Source organism: Gossypium hirsutum, chromosome D06 (genome assembly GCF_007990345.1).
Source record: "Gossypium hirsutum isolate 1008001.06 chromosome D06, Gossypium_hirsutum_v2.1, whole genome shotgun sequence".
In the NCBI taxonomy this organism is placed as follows: Eukaryota; Viridiplantae; Streptophyta; class Magnoliopsida; order Malvales; family Malvaceae; genus Gossypium; species Gossypium hirsutum.
In genome coordinates, this window is record NC_053442.1 from 40323960 (window position 1) to 40340604 (window position 16645).

Here is a 16645-nt window from a genome sequence, read left to right on the forward strand (position 1 = left end):
ATTATATGGTTATGTAGTTTTCTTTCATATGTTTTTAGATTATTGGAAGCTTGATTGGTTTGGAAGCTCGTTGGAGACCTATCACACTATCCAGCGATTATATCAATAGATTTTGATGTTTTAGTCAAGGTTATAATGGCATGTATAGGTGGATTTGTGGTTTATGTTAATTGATAAGTTTGGCATGTAAATGTGTTATTATGGTTAGTACACCTTTGGGTACTTTTGGCATCTTGTTGATGTTTGTAAATATGGTTAAGTTGATGTATGTTCTCAATAGCTTGGTATGTGATGAAGTAGTTGCAATGTGGTCAAGTATGGTATGTTTGTGATGGAAATGAGCTAGATGTGTTTGAATGAAATATGGCCAATTATGTATAAGTTTAAGTCTGTTAGTTTGTTTATGATTGAGGTGCCTATATGGCATATTGGTTGAATGGAATTTGGTCATTTGAATTGGTCATTTTATGCATTCTTTCTTATGTTTTGATGCCTTGGTCAAGGGTGGAATTGGCTTATAGGTACATGCATGAAATGGGTGAATGAAATGGCTTGATTTTGGCTCATTTCTTGTCCACACGGCCTAAGACACGAGCGTGTGTCTCAGCCGTGTATGACACATGGCCGTGTGACACAGCTGCGTGTCCCTTGTAGGTTTTTAAGGTTGCAAGTCAGGCAGTTACACAGCCTAGCACATGGCATAGCACACGGGCATGTGAGGCCAGTTCAAGAGTTACATGGCCTGGCACACGGGCGTCTGGCTTGGCCGTGTGACCCAACTCAAAGAGTTACACGGGCATGAATATGGGCAAGGACACGACTGTGTGTTCCTATTTTGATTGTTACACGGCCTAAGACATAGGCGTGTGTCTCAGCCGTGTGAGGCACATGGCTTGGCCACACAGCCGTGTGACCTCTGCAGTTTAAAATTTTTAACTTTTTCTTGAATGTTTAAAATGTTTTCAATTTAGTCCCGAATCATTTCTATAGTGTTTCTAAGACCTTGAGGCCTTGATTAAGGGACAATATGCATGTATATGTATGGATTATGCTATGTTTATATTAATGTTTGGAAATGTATGTTTTATGTTACATTTTTACGGTGATGCTCCGTAACCCTATTCCAATAATGGATACAGGTGAGGTGTGTTACACTAGTGGTTTAAATGTTCATTAACTATCCTAGTGGTCGTAAGTTCAAGCCCTTATGTTTCCATGTGCATTATGAGTTGCCATCCACCCCATAGTCACCAAATTTAGGAGGATTCCTTTCCTCCATTAAGAGTCAAATGTACCTTAAGTTGAGGGTGCATGATCCCTCTTCTCACTGCACTGTCTCCCACCCTTGCCAAAACTTCTCATCCTTGTCATAGAAGAGGTTCATTGAAACTACACCTTGTTGACCAACCTTTTCCCACTCTCCCTAAACCCGACTGGGACAGAATGACTTGAATTTAAAGTTTTACAATAGCCACTGAAGCGACTCTCTAGCTAACGACCACCCGGCGCACACCCCAACCTTATAATACCTTATTTATGACCAATTAACTACCATTTATTAATGCGGAAGCAATTTGTGACCCATTTTTTAAAATTTTTCTAAGTATTTAAACCCAAGGGTATTTTGGTCATTTTACCATTTAAGGTTAAACTATCCCAATATTATTTCTAAATATTTACTAACCTTCTTTTAGTAAAATTATGCAAGCCCTAAAAATTTTAACTTAATTCAAGTCCATTTACTATGTCTAATTCAAGTTTTATTATTAGTGACTAAATTGTAACTTTTACAAACTTTTAGTACATTTTCCAAATTAAAAATTAAGAGTGTTTCTACCAAATATTAACAGTTACAAGTCTAATCCTAAAATATTACCAAGTTTCCCTATCATTAAAGGCTTCAATTAATCTAATCAAGTTTTAGAACTAAATTATAAATTAAGCACATTAGAATACTAGATTACAAAAAACAAAAACCAAAAATCAAACCCCCAAAAACCCACACACCTGTGTGAAAAGACACACGCCCATGTGCAAACCACTGTACCTATTTTGTCAAAAATTCATTTTAATTACCTGATTTTACATATTTTACTTACCCATTAAACTTGAAATAGCTACAATTAATTACCATAAGCATCCACACATCTCCAATTTAATTTATTTACAGCAAATATACAACAATTAATCAAAATTTAACACCCAATTACACGCTTAGCAAACACCAATTAATTCACACAAGCTACATACCTTAGTCGCAAGCAATCCATTCCATGGTAAGCTTTTATTAAACATTGTTAGTATAAAATACATGTTTCATGCACCGTGTTATCAACTACCGTACGAACACTCATCAACATACCATAAATCAAACATCAATTAGACATAAAATCATGTTTTAACGCAATTATAAAATCACAAAAATTAAAGTCCAAAATTTAATGTCTAATGTCTTGTCGACGAATAGTGTTTTTGATGGTCGAGTTTTAGGAAAATCGATATGAGGTGCGTAGCGGAGATGGTAGGAACTTTTATAAAATGTGTATCATTTTCAAATATGCATCAATATGACTATGCATGAGTATTAGTGTTATAACTTATGAATATTATGATGTTTGATATGTCATGTTTGAAATACCTTGATATGTATGTGAATTTATTTGTGTTGATTTCACACTAGGCCTTTTAAAGCTCAGCCACTTTATTTAAGTGTTTTAGGTGATCCTCGTGGTTAGGACTCGGATTCAATCGTTGGTGATGCTCTCGAAAATGTTTCTTTTACGATTGTGGATTTTTCATATGTTTTGGACTTTTATGGACTTTTTGACTCTTTACTAGGATTTTATTTTGGGATAGACTATTGAAACTATGGCTTGAGATTTTTTAAGCTTTGGACATCGAACAATTTGCATGGACTTTGATTATGGATTAAATAATTTGGTATTTTCTTAATAAAACCATTTTTCACAAAACTCAATTTATCGTATTTGAATTTAAAGATCATCAAGTTGTATTACAAATATTAAACTACGTTTCTTTCAAAATTTTATTAAAAACATCACGTATTAAAGAGAAATACTAGCAGTATTTTTCAAAGATTAAACCAACGTACTTCAACTCAAGTTTTGGCATATCTATGTCCCATGTAACCGCTTAGATTGGATCGTAACGTCTAGGCCTGGTTTGAGGGGTTACACTAACATTCTCAAGCAGAATTGTTATTTTTCTCACTACTCTAGTCTTTATTCTTCCCCCAGAAATCACGTCAAATTTTGCCTTACTGTACGCATCCAACCCAATATAAAAACATTGCAATCGTGCAGCTCTCTCTCTACCCCATTTCCGATAAGGTTTCTCAAAACCTTTTTAAAATTTTCCCATACTTACCCTAAAGTTTCAGTATCTGTTTACTTGAACTTAAACAACTCTTGAAAGGCATTAAGTACAATCACAATGGGCATATTCTTCTTCAAGAACAACCGATGAAGTTCTTCCCATGTAGCGATAGTGTCAGGGGGCAACATATCCATCCATTCCCTCGCTTGCCTTCTAAGAGAAAAAGGAATCAAAAGGAATATAATGCTATCAGAATGAACCCCTTTATAGCTTACAATACTACATATGTGTTCAAACTTGCATAGAAAGTTCACTGGATTTTCATTGTCATTCCAATGAAATTGAAGATTACCTAAAATCCACAAAATAAGGGACGAATTAATCTCGAAATGTGGAATCTTAATATTAGTCATCATTATCCTAAGTCTTAACCATCTCCAATCATGAATCATAGTGTCAAGTAAGGAAGCTGTGAGTGATGACCTTGAAGATGATTCCCCTTACCAGAGAGCCCGAGTCCCTACATAAAAAATACTAAGTCTATCACTTGGCCCACATAATCATTTTTGTGATAGTTGGATGAGTAAAATTAGCTAACAATTGCAGGTAAAATAAAAGCGAAGACGAAAAGTCATATCTAAAGATCCTACTTTGGCTACTTATCTCCTTTGCCAATCAATTTTACGTTGCTCACCTTCCTCTAAAATAATCTTATGGATACAGAAGAGGGGCTTGTACCTCGTATGTAAGCTATGGTCCAATGAATTGCCTTTTCAAATTTTTTAAAAATAGAAATCAGTTGCTCTTCTTGATGTTCTATCAGTACTGCTGAAACAATCACATACAAAGTAGAACTATTACCTAAATAAACGTATTCTAAATGGGACGAAAGTACCTTTAGTTCAAGCTTAAGCAGTTCCTTGATTGGCAACTTGGGTTGTGTAAATTCCCAAACTTCCAAGTCTAGCAGTTCAAACCGCAGTGGTTGAACATAACTCCTTGTATTAGCTTCCATTAAAGTAATGTTTTCATTACCTTTTTCATCTTCCAAAGGTTCAGACCCTAAAGTGTTCTCCAACGGGTCTTCTTTAAAATTCCTCTCCCATTCCATAGAAACTAAGGTTTCTAATTCTACATTACTGAACATTCCTCCATCGGATCAGGAAATTTTATGGCCTTCAGAACGTTGAATGTTAACCAGTTGTCTTGAACTCTCATTGTGAATTTTTCTTTTCGCACATCTATCAATGTTCTTCTCGAGGCTAGGAAAGGTCTCCCTAGGATGATCTAAACTTCCTTATCTACTTCAAAGTCCAAGACAATAAAGTCACCAGAAAAAATAAATTTATCAACTCTTACCAAAACATCCTCGATCTTTCCCTCGGGATATGTTGAAGTGTCATAGTAGTGGGTCTTACTTCACCTATTCCAAACAGTTTGAAAATAGATTTGGGCTTCAAGTTGATGCTTGCTCCAAGGTCTCACAAAGCTTTATCGTAGTAAGATTCTCTGATGTTTCAAGGTATCATAAAGCTTCTAGGATCCTTCAATTTTGGAGGTAGCTTGTTCTGTAAGAACACACTACACTCCTTCGTCAAAGAAACAATCTCATACTCACTAAGCCATTTTTTCTTGGCTAAAATATCCTTTATAAACTTCACGTAGTTGGGAATTTCCTCTAAAGCCTCCACCAACAGAATGTTTATGTGTAATTGCTTTAGAACATCCAAGAATTTCTACTTATTCTACTGAAGTGTTTGAGGATATGGAACTCTAGGTTGATTCAGACAACTTTTCTTAGGAGGTAAATTTGCAAAAGAAGGTGTTAGCTTATCAGAATTTACTAGTTTAGGGTTTACCTCATCAGATTTCTCAGTAACTGATTTTTCTGGTGTAGGAACTTCAACTGTTTGTTGACTTTCCTCCTTTTCAGTAGGCATGATTCAACACAATCTCTTTAGGTTCCAAAATCTTACCACTTCGTAATACAACTACCTTGCCATGTTCCTTCACAATCTCCTTGAATTTTTTGTATCACTCGGCAAGGTCCTTGTAGTTTACTATGAAGCTCAGTAGCTAAATGACCCATCTGGTTCTCCAAATTTTTTAGCGTTGCTACTTGACTTTGGATCAAAGCGTCAATTTTTGCCATGTATGCCTTCAACAAGTCTTCCAAATTATTTGATGACTCAAATTGAGGTGGTTTTGGAGCTTATTGACTAAACCCTTGGGATTGGTTGGGTCTATGCTGCATATGTATGTTCGATCCTTTTCCTTGGTTACTCCATGAAAAGTTTGGATGATTCTGCCATGATGGATTGTAAAGGTTGGACTATGGTCCTTATCCACTTATATTTTGATACTGGTTCCTTACATAATAAACTGATTCGGGGTTTGAAGGGAAATACTCAAAAGAATGACCATCCTCATAATACATACAGGAAACAACATCATACTGACTTAGTGAATGAGCTACAAAATTATTCAAACCATTAGTGGTAAGTTTTTTTAACACAGAGGAAATAGAAGATACCCGAGCAGAGAGCGAAGTCAGTGCATCCACTTTATGCATTCTAGTTATTCGTCTTTCGAAAATTACTTGATTTATCGGTCATTGGCAATTGTTGCTAGCAATCTTTTCGATGATCTCGTAAGCCTCGTTATAAGACTTGGACAAAATCGTACCATTCACAAAAGCATCTACCATTAATCCTATATATGTGTTGAGACAATTATAAAGCGTCTCCAATTGGATACAATGGGAAATCCCATGATGAAGAAACTTGCGAAGGAATTCCTTGAATCTTTCCCATGCCTCGTATAAGGACTCGTCATCCAATTGTTGAAAAGTAGTTATATCATTTCGCAACTTTGCGTTATTGCTCGGTGGAAAATGCTTTACCAAAAAGCTTTTTGCTTATTCTTTCCAAGTAGATATTGAACTTGCTGGCAATGAATTCAGCCATGCTCGTGCTGGATCTCGCAACAAGTATGGATACTGGTTCACCCTTAATGTATCTTCAGTCACACCAGCTATCTTAAACGAATCACTCACCTCCATGAATAATCAAAGGTGTAAGTGTGGATCTTCCGTGGGCATACCACTGAACTGGCCCATCGTTTGGAGTATTTGAAACACCATTGGTTTCAATTAAAATTAGGGTACCTCGATATTCGGCCTCATAATTCTCGAATTTAATTCATTGAAGAGTGGCACAATGTATTATCTTTTGGCACAGTCCCTACCATCAATAATAAGGATTGGGTTTTGCACATGATTAACTCCATTACCTTGTCCATCATTTTGGTTTCCAAGGCCATCTTGACTTGTCTTAGAGCAAATCTCTAGCGTCTTCTCTGTCTAAATCTTTGCTTGATTTTAGGGTCTGCAGGTAATAGATCAATGATTCGATCTATGCTCATAAACACCTAAAAAATAAATCTCAAATAAAGAATAAATTAGTAATGTTAGAAATTAAATAAAAACCAAACTGCAAAAATAATTTTGCAAAGAATGATTAAGGAAACAGTCCTCGACAACAATGCCTAAAACTTGTAACGTGGTTTGTGTAAGTGTACATAGTCGTTCAAGTAATAAGCAAGTAAAAATGAGTTATCGTCTCCACAGGGACTGTGTAAGTTAATTGATTATTTGAAAAATTATAAGTTAACAGGTTGGTATTAAAAATAATATTTTGAGTGGTGATGTTTAAAATAAGTGAAATTAATTAGATGCAAAGATTGATCCGCAATGCAATTTTAATCTAAATGCAAATTATCTAAATGTATGAATGAATGGCTTTAGCAACAAAAACAATCAACATAAAATAGGCTAGGATAATTATATTAATCAACTCAATCCATTTTCATCATGCTTAACAATGTCTGAAAAACATTTCATGGCAACTTGATCTTTCATGAGTTTGGAAACCAAATTAAGTCCTCTCAGATCTTTTACCTAGTAAAATATGCATTTTACTGGTCATATTAAACTAAGGGTTTCTTAGTATTTATGCGAGGCCACAGGGACATTTACGTTTGCAACAGTTTAATCACATAAACCTAAAAACTATGCAAGATAATAGAACTAACTAAAGATATTATGAACCTTTAATTTAGTCAATTTAATGATCTAAATTGAGCATTGCAGTTTTCAATTATGTGTCTACAAACCGTCGTATGGTTAGGATCACTCAGCTAATCTGAATGCACCTAATCACGTATGAATGGAATTGTAAATGTACACAATTGCAACAAGTAAATGTCGAGTTATCATACCCACAGGGACTGTGTAAGAAAATATTTATGAAATGCAATTAAAACACTTTGGTGAATGAAAATCATTTGTTTTGAAAAAGGTTGTAATAAAACTAGACTTTAACTAAGTAAATTAACTAAGAATATTACAAGGTAAAAATTCCAATGCATGATTTCTGAAAAAACAAGTTTAATCAATTTGATATAATTGTGTTAAATCAATTACATTTCTTAACTTAATATTACGAAAACAATTTTCATGTTTCTACGAATAAATTCACGGCAATGTGGTAATTTGTTAACTATAGCACATACAGACTTACAAAATTAACCAATCTATTGAACATATTACTATGCCAATTCAAACAATTAATCAATTTTAATAAGCAAGTAAAAGATTAAGTGAGGCAACAATATATTCGTACATTGAAACAATTTAATCACAATAATCTTGCAAGTTATGCAAGGCTAATGTGTTGTTTAATACCGTCGCTAGTTTAACACTCAACTACCTTAGAAGATTAAACATGCACCGATTAAGTATTGTGTCAATTAATTACAATTTCAATATGATTGATAATTAATTCATTAGCTACCTCACAATTGTAATGCAAGTATAACATGATCATGGTTTTACTTAATCAAACAATTTACCAAGACCTATAACAACACAAGCAATATTTTAATAACTTAAGTAGACGAAATGCAATCAATCTAACACGAATTAAATCCAAGCCATGTTAATTAAATTTAGAATAGAAAGATAAAAAATATTCATAGACATGTTCATAACAACAACAATAAAAGTTAAAAGATAGGAAACTAGAATCAAATCCAATGTTTCTCTGAAGCTTGACTAGTTTGTTTCGCTCCTCCTTCTCCGCTCATTCTTGTTGAACCAAGGCTTCTACAAGCACTTGAATGCTGCTACCCAAGGTGGTTGAAGGGCTCTTTTCCAAGAGGGAAATCGACAAGGGAATGGAAGGGAAAAATGGGAAACAAAGAGAGGTTTGGAAGAGAGAAAGTGAGTGAAAGGGAAAGAGTTGTGTAGAAAAAATGTGTATTGAATAGAGAGGGGAAGGGGGTATTTATAGGTGGGATTGGTAGCTAAAAATAGTAAAAAATCACTAGCCATATACCTCCCATGGCTGGCCACACATGTGTCAAGTTTGGATGTTTCAAACTTGCTAAATTTAGCTTGGGGTGAATATTTAAAAGCACAAAAAGTGGAGGGGTTGGAATGAAATTTCAAGGAGACTTCAAGGGCTGATTTGAAAGTCAATAAATCAGCTACTTTGAGCTCATTGGGACAGCATGTTTGTAACGCCCCAAAATTTTTAATTTCGTTATTATGAAAATATGACACAAATATCTGTCAATTTTAGTGGTTATGTGTTCTAGGAGTGTTTAAAAGGTCCCAAGTTCAAGCCTTTTCTTGGGAAAATTTTGATATTTTAAATGAAATAGGCCTTACTCTTGTTCAGCGGGCTTTTATTTGATTGTTGGGTAAATTACATTAGAATGAGCCTGCTGGTCTGGTGGTTAAATAGTGTGTTATTATGGTGGAGGTCTTGTGCTTGAATCCCTATGCAGCCAAGGGTAATATTTTTGCTCAGATTTTGGGATAGAGTTGTGTAATAGGGGGATTCTGAGTAGTGGACGTGTAGTGGGAATTAGGGGAGAAGATTAAAGGATTTGGGGGTTATTGGGATTTTATTTTATTTTTTCTCAGAATTGAGTTTTGACTCTCTTTTCCAAAAAAATTATACTGTCTATTCTTCTCCCTCTCCTCTTGCCGGAATTCTTTGAGTTTTTCCATCTTTCCCTTCTTTTTCTTCTTCTTGATTTTTCCCTAATCCATTTATTTTCCTTCGTTTCCGCACGCAGTTAGTGCTCGCTTAGTTTTGGTAAGTGTTCCTCCTTAGTTCTGTCATGAATCTCTAAAGGACTGAAGTGGTAATGTTTTTTCTCTATGATTTGGGTGTAGGGGAGGATTGAACTGGTGAATTCAGTGTTCTCGCCTGAACAATAGTTAAACGGAGGGTTATTGTTGATGGTAAGTTGGGTTTCTATTCATTCTTGGTTGTCAATTCACTTGTAAATCTATTAAATTGATGTTGAGTATCTTGATTATAGGCTTTGGAGTGCTCGAGGACTGTCTAAGCGTCAAACAAAACCAGGTGTGTACCCGAAATGCAAAAAAAAAGGATTTGGCAAAAAGCTAAAATTTCTTACTGTTTGGACAGCAGCAGTAGGCTAATTTTGAAAATCTCCATAAATTGTGGAAATTGAATTAGAGGATGAATAAAATATTTAATTAAAGATTATTGAGTCTAGTTTCTCATAGAAGAAACGGTGTAAGTAATGGAACTGTAAATCGTGAGATATAATAAGTTTTGTGAGACAAGGTCAGAATGAATTTGCATTCCCTTGTTCTGACTTTGGAAAATCATCAAAAATTGGAGAAAAATAATTACGGGTTAAAATTTACATTTTTAAATTATTAATGAGTCTATTTTCAATAGAAACAGATGGAAACATCATCCAAATTTTGTACTAAGAGATAATTATTTTTTAGAAAAGAAGGGACGAAGCTGTCAGACAACAGAACAGGGGTAAGTTTGAGGATTTTACTGTACTAATTGGCTAAACGAAAAATTCTAAAAATTTTACGATAGAAAGGTATTTGAGTCTAGTTTCAAAGGCATCAAGCGTATCTTAATTCAGAATTCTGTAGCTTAAGATATAAATAATTTAGTAATAGTGACTCAAGTAGACAGCTTTGAAGGAGCATATAAGTAAATAGTGAAAAAATATATGAATAATTAACTAGCACGGGTTACATTAAAAATGGGTCACATGACCAAGGCCAATTTGGACCGAGTGGGCCACATGGGCGTGTGAGCCCATTTTTTTGAAAAGTTCTGTGTGGTTGCACGGGTCACCTAAGTCGACTATGGACCTATTGTAGGGTCGGTAAGCTTTACTTAGACCCCTATATGTGTGATTTGTCTGTCTGATTTCTATACTGAGCATGACTTATGATATATTCGTATGTACTATTAATTACATAATGGCATGACATATTTTGTATGTTGCATTGCATCGAGGTGGGTTGATGATATTTGGAGGAAGTGTCTAAAAGGCTATTAAGCCTGTTATCTAACAGCTCAGCTGGAACCTTCTGATTATGTGCCACATTTCGGTACAGCATGGTGTGTAGGGATGGGTGGGTTGATTTAATACCCACATGGTGTGTAGGGTTGGACGGAGATGGTGTGTAGAGGCTGGTGGGTAGGATTCTGGTTTTACTGTATCTACATTCTGTATCTAACATGAGTCAAGGCCTTAATGTATTTCTGAGACTGTATCTGAATGGGCTAAGGCCCAAACTGATTCGATGATGGGCACAGGCCCTAGACTATATCTAACTGAATTCTGTTAATTATCTGTATGCATGTTTTCTGTGGGGATTACACACTGTCGGTGCAGTGGAGGACTCGACGTGGCCACACGTAAATTTTAGACTGTTTTCCGTTAATGCCTAGAATTTATTTCTTATTTGGGGTTTTTGATGTATCTTCAGGGTTTTTGATGTATCTTCTAGACGATGGACTAGTGGGCTTTAAATTTGGGACTTTATATTGTTTTTTTATAGTTTTTTTTTAAATTGTAACTCCACAAAACACTATTTTTTTTTAAAAGCTAAGGTTTTTCGTAAATAGAAAAAATTTTCTCTAAATTAATTGGTTACAAAAGCTTCTACTAAGAAACAAGTTTTAAAACAAATCAACTAGTTTTTATTTTGAACTAATAAAAGCTAACTTACTGTAATGATTTTTAAACTCGACAATCTTTTCTTCAAATCCCTTTCCATGTGAGAACGCCAGATTCAGCCATAACATTTAGGCAGGATTTGGGGTGTTACATTTAGTGGTATCAGAGCCAGGTTGCAAAACTCAATTGTGAATTTGGGTTTTAAAACTAGTTTTAAAGAGATGATTTTTAAATGGTTTGAAATATTTTTGACTAAGTATGTGGTACACCGAGTCTTCGACGTCGATTCTGTAAGAGTTCTAAAAACTCTGATAAGTTTTTGAAAATATGAGTAGCATATTCTGAAACTACTATAGGTAGTACACTGTACTGAGAACACTGCATATAGTGTATACTGAAAATTTTAGTAAGACTGTGATTTGCGATAACAAACTCTAAACTTCTGATACTATTTTGCATAAAATATCTACTAATAGATATTGAAACTGTAACTGATTCATAGAACTGTTAACATAGATAAGCTACGAATTCTATGATGAGTGTACGAGGTATCTGCGGACGGGGTACTAGAGGCCGAGGTAGTAGCCATAGAGGGGCTCGAGCTGAGTCCTCGTTATTAGGTAGCATGCCGAATCTGGATACGAACAAGACGCCTATTTCACGTGCTACAGAGACTGGGTCGCATGATCGCATGACCGGGATGACGCCTTGTCATGCTAAAGATATTAGAAAGGGTCGCTGGGCCCAACATTAGATCTGGAGGCTGAGGGTCAGTTACGAAACGACTCTAGTCCAATGGGACTTAGCTATTCAGGGGTGTCACTGGAGTTGCCCCTAGGGTGGTCGAGTACTTGATGGAGGCCACGAAAAGAATCATGGACGACTTGGACTTTACCCCTGAACAGAAATTGAAAGGGACTGTTTCCTTGCTTCGCGATGAAGCATACCAATGGTGGCTCACTGCTCAGCTCGAAGGACTGACTTTTATAAGTCTGCTTTTCAATGTAAATATGTGGTGGCACACCACATTGATGCTAGAAGACATGAGTTTCTGAATCTCACGCAAAGAGATCGTTCAGTGGCCGAGTATGAGGCCGAGTTTATGAGATTGAGCCCCTATGTGTGAGGCATGGTGGCGACTGAATATGAGCATTGTGTCTACTTTGAGGATGGACTCAGGGACAGTTTGAGAGTTCCGATAGCTCCGCAAAGGGAGCATGACTTTTTAGCACTGATAGAGAAGGCGGTGATCGTCGAGGAGGTGAAGCGCGCTGAGCACCAAAATTGGGATAAGGAGAGAGGCAAGAATAAGAGGGATTCAGAGCCCTTTAGTTCTGCGATGAGGCCTAAAAAAAGATCAGATCTGGTGGGCCAATTAGAGTTGGGGCCCCTGTTGCACCTATTGGGATCACGCTTTGTGGGTATTGTGGAAGACGCCATCTGGGCGAATGTTGGAGGACGATTGGGGCTTGCTTAAGATGTAGGTCTACTGTGCACCGTGTTCGAGAGTGTCCACTGAGGGCTGATCAGGTGCAAGCTGTGACAGCCCAAAGTTGACCCTAGTCGGGAAGTAGTTTCGGGACCGCTAAACCGAGTCACCGAAATGTTTGAATGTGATACTTATTGTCTAGAATATGTAATTATGAATGTGTGAAAATTTCAAGCTTCAATTTGGTTGATTTCATGTGAATTTAGTCAATAGGACTTATGTGAGAAAATTCTAAAATGTGATAGGTCAATGTGTGAGGACCTATTAGTGCATGTGGACAAAGGGGGGACTTGCATGTCAAATTCCCCCCCTGCTAGTAGTGGCCGGCCATGACAAGCATGGTAGACCAAGTTTGATGGCCAAGACATGTCATAGACATGTTTTGTTGGTGCATCATGGGTGGAAAAAAATAAAATAATAGGCATGGAAATTAAATAATGAAAAGGAGTATGATGAATACACAAAAAAAGTGTAGTTGATTCTTTCCCCCCATTGCCGTGAGCTAAAGAAAAGAGAGGAGAAGATCTTTGTTCATCCTTTTCTCACCTTAATTTAGCCTAAATTAGAAAGAAAAACAAAGAAAAAATTTTCTCATCCTTTGGTTCATCCTTGGCCAAAAATTTTAAGGAGGAAAGAAGAAGAAAGGTGAAGAGATTCGGCCATGCATGTAGCTAGGCTAAGGTATGTTTGATGATGTTCCATGAGATGCATGCATGTTTTAGTTGTTAGCTTGAGTTCTACCTAGCCCATGGTCTAAATCTTGCTATGTGATGGAAATGGCACTTGACCATGGATGCATCATTCTTGGTTGGTGTTTGATGTTGTGGTGATGAGGCATGAGGATGAGTTAAGATTCAGCCTAGGTGGAGGTTGTGTTAATGCCATTGCATGCAAAATATGAAGCTTGTTAATGATACATGTGATGATGGCTTGATGATTCTTGAACCTCCTTTTTAGCATTTTTGTGTGAGCACATATGTGCATTGGTTGCTAAATGGAGAAGAATCGGCTAGCAAGATGTGTGCTAAGGCCGAATGTAACTTTGCATGTTAATGAGCAATGCATGTGTTAAATTGATGAAAAGGGGGAGGATGCTTTACTAGTGTGTATATGTGTGTATTAAGTGTTGAAATCGACCCCAAAAATAGACATGCATATTCGGCCAAGGGGAAAGAAATTAGCTAATATGTTGTGTTGATGCATGATTTTTGCATGTATGAGACTTTAATGTCTAATGTATAAATATGGGCTAAGTGCCTTGTGTTCATCTTTTTGATGCCTAAATGATGAAGTCAATTTATTTGTTTAATTAAGCTCAAGAGCAAAGGGGAAATAAATCCGATAAAGGGAAGGAAAAAGTGGTTGAATAGCTAGCGGAATCGTTCGACAACACCCGAGGTAAGTTCTTGAGTAAGAGAGCTTAAATTACGATGTGATTAAATCATGCTCTATGTGAGGCTATTGAGCCGAATGTGCAAGGACGATATGTGCCTTGTGTTTGAGTTTCGCAAATGAAAATGAAATATGAATGTGCCATGAATTATTGTTAGATGTGCATGATTAATTGAATGCTGTCCGGGCTAAGTCCCGAAGGCTTTGTGCTAAGTGAATATATCCGGACTAAGATCCGAAGGCATTTGTGCGAGATACAAATTCCGGGTTAAGCCCCGAAGGCCTTTGTGCGAGATACTAAATCCGGGTTAAGCCCCGAAGGCCTTTGTGCGAGATACTAAATCCGGGTTAAGTCCCGAAGGCATTCGTGCGAGTTATTAAATCCGGGTTATGTCCCGAAGGCATTGTGTGAGTTACTAAAACCGGGCTATGTCCCGAAGGCATTTGAACGAGGAGCTATATCCGGTTAAATCCCGAAGGTACGTGATTTGGTAATGAATGAGCTTGCTGTAAAATTCCAGCAAATACTCGAAAACATCCCAATATGGGGATATGTTACGTATGTGTTGAATTTAATCGAGCCCTTACAAATAAATGTTCGCTCAGTTGATAAACGAGCTACCGGCCTTCGGCTAAGTTAGTCTATTGTGTATGTACATAAGGGTTGTTAATGTTGTGAAGCAAGTTTGATATCGGTAAATTGCGTATTATGAAATATTCCGTTTAGCTAAATGTGTGTTATTCTTTGTTTATGCTGGAATTCCTTGCTCAAAACTTACTAAGCATAAATTGCTTACTCGTTACACTGCTCCTCTGTTTTATAGATTTTTGGTTCTCCAGCTATCGGACTCGGGATCTTGAAGTCGAAGTCGCCCACACTATCAAAGGCTCTTTTGGGTACTATTTTGGTTGAATTTTGATATGGCATGTATAGGACTACCCATTGTTGTTTTTCGAGTACTTTATGAAATGTATAAGTGTACAGCCATGCGAAAATGGCTTGTAGAAGTGGAGTATGGCATTAGACCATTCGTGTTTATGAATGTATAGATGGTTTCATGATGTAACTATAGTTGGAATGGAAGTGTTGAGCAAATGATCAGCCATTGGAATGGCTAAGTATGATCATATGTGGGCATATGTATGACAAGGCCCTAGTTGGTCCTTGAAACCCCGAAAATAGGTAAGGTTTACTTTGAAAACAGAGGCTGACAGCAGCAGTGGTGTGGATTGGAAAAATCACAAGAATTCGTAGGAGTGGAATTAAATAGTGAATAAATTATGTAATCGAACCTTGATGAATCTACTTTCATATGAAAGTAACGAAACAATCATATGAACAGTACAGTAAGAGATATTCAGGTTCTTGTGGAACAGGGCCAGAACAGTTTCTGGATTCCCTGCTCCGACCTTGGAAATTCACTATAAATTTACCAGAGATAATTAGGGGTCATACCATATATGTATGGATTCCTCTCTGAGTCTAGTTTCCATAGAAACAAACGGCATCAGTATTGAAGCTCTGTGCAGAGAGATATCCAAGTCGTAATGGGAAAAGGTCAGTGTAGTCGACCCCTGTAACATGGGAGACTTTGACTAATAAACTGTACTAATTGGCCCGACCAAAAATTCTAGAAAAAAATACATAGGTGGGTACATGAGTCTAGTTTCAGGGAAAAATCACAAAACTGATTTTCGAGTTGTGAAACTCAAGATATGATTTTTGAAGCGACTAGTACTCAGACTGGGCAGTGGCTGGAAAAATTTTTCAAAGTTTGTTAACATCTCGTGTCCGACTCCGGTGTCGGTCTCGGGTTCGAGGTGTTACACAAGCTGTGGGTTCTGGTACTGCACAGTGATCGAGGGTAGTTCAACAGCCGCCTAGGGTCATGGTCAGGCTAGGGGTGGTAATGGTATGGGTCGTGGGCAGAGAGCACCGGGCAGAGGTGAGACAGCTGACCCTAGTTTATGTTACTTGTCACCGAGAGGATAGAGATGCTCCAAACATCATCACGGGTACGTTTCTTATTTTTGATGTGCCTTACACTGCGTTGATAGATATAGGATCTACACATTCCTATGTTGCCTGTTCTATTTCCAAAAACCTAAGGATTCCAGTTGAGAGTACTTCTAGTGAGGTGACTGTGCTGAGCCTGCTGGGGTAATCTGTTAGAGTTAGAAAACTATACAAGGATGTTCCTTTAGAGGTTCAAGGGACGGTATTTCTGGCTCATTTGATGGAGCTTCCGTTTAGGGAGTTTGATATGATATTGAGGATGGACTGGTTGGTCAAGCATCGTGTCAGTTTGGACTCTGTGACTAAGAGGGTCGTATTGAGAACTGAAGGGGGTAATGAAGTAGTTGTGATTTGGGAATGTCAGAATTACTTGGCTA

General features: G+C 36.9%; 1 non-coding gene across 1 annotated transcript; it reads left to right on the plus strand.

The window, feature by feature from the left end:
* Positions 1 to 6101: 6101 nt before the first annotated feature.
* Positions 6102 to 6208, plus strand: LOC121218752 (small nucleolar RNA R71). Its single transcript, XR_005915229.1, has one exon. It is a non-coding gene; the product is annotated as a small nucleolar RNA R71 (small nucleolar RNA).
* Positions 6209 to 16645: the final 10437 nt, after the last annotated feature.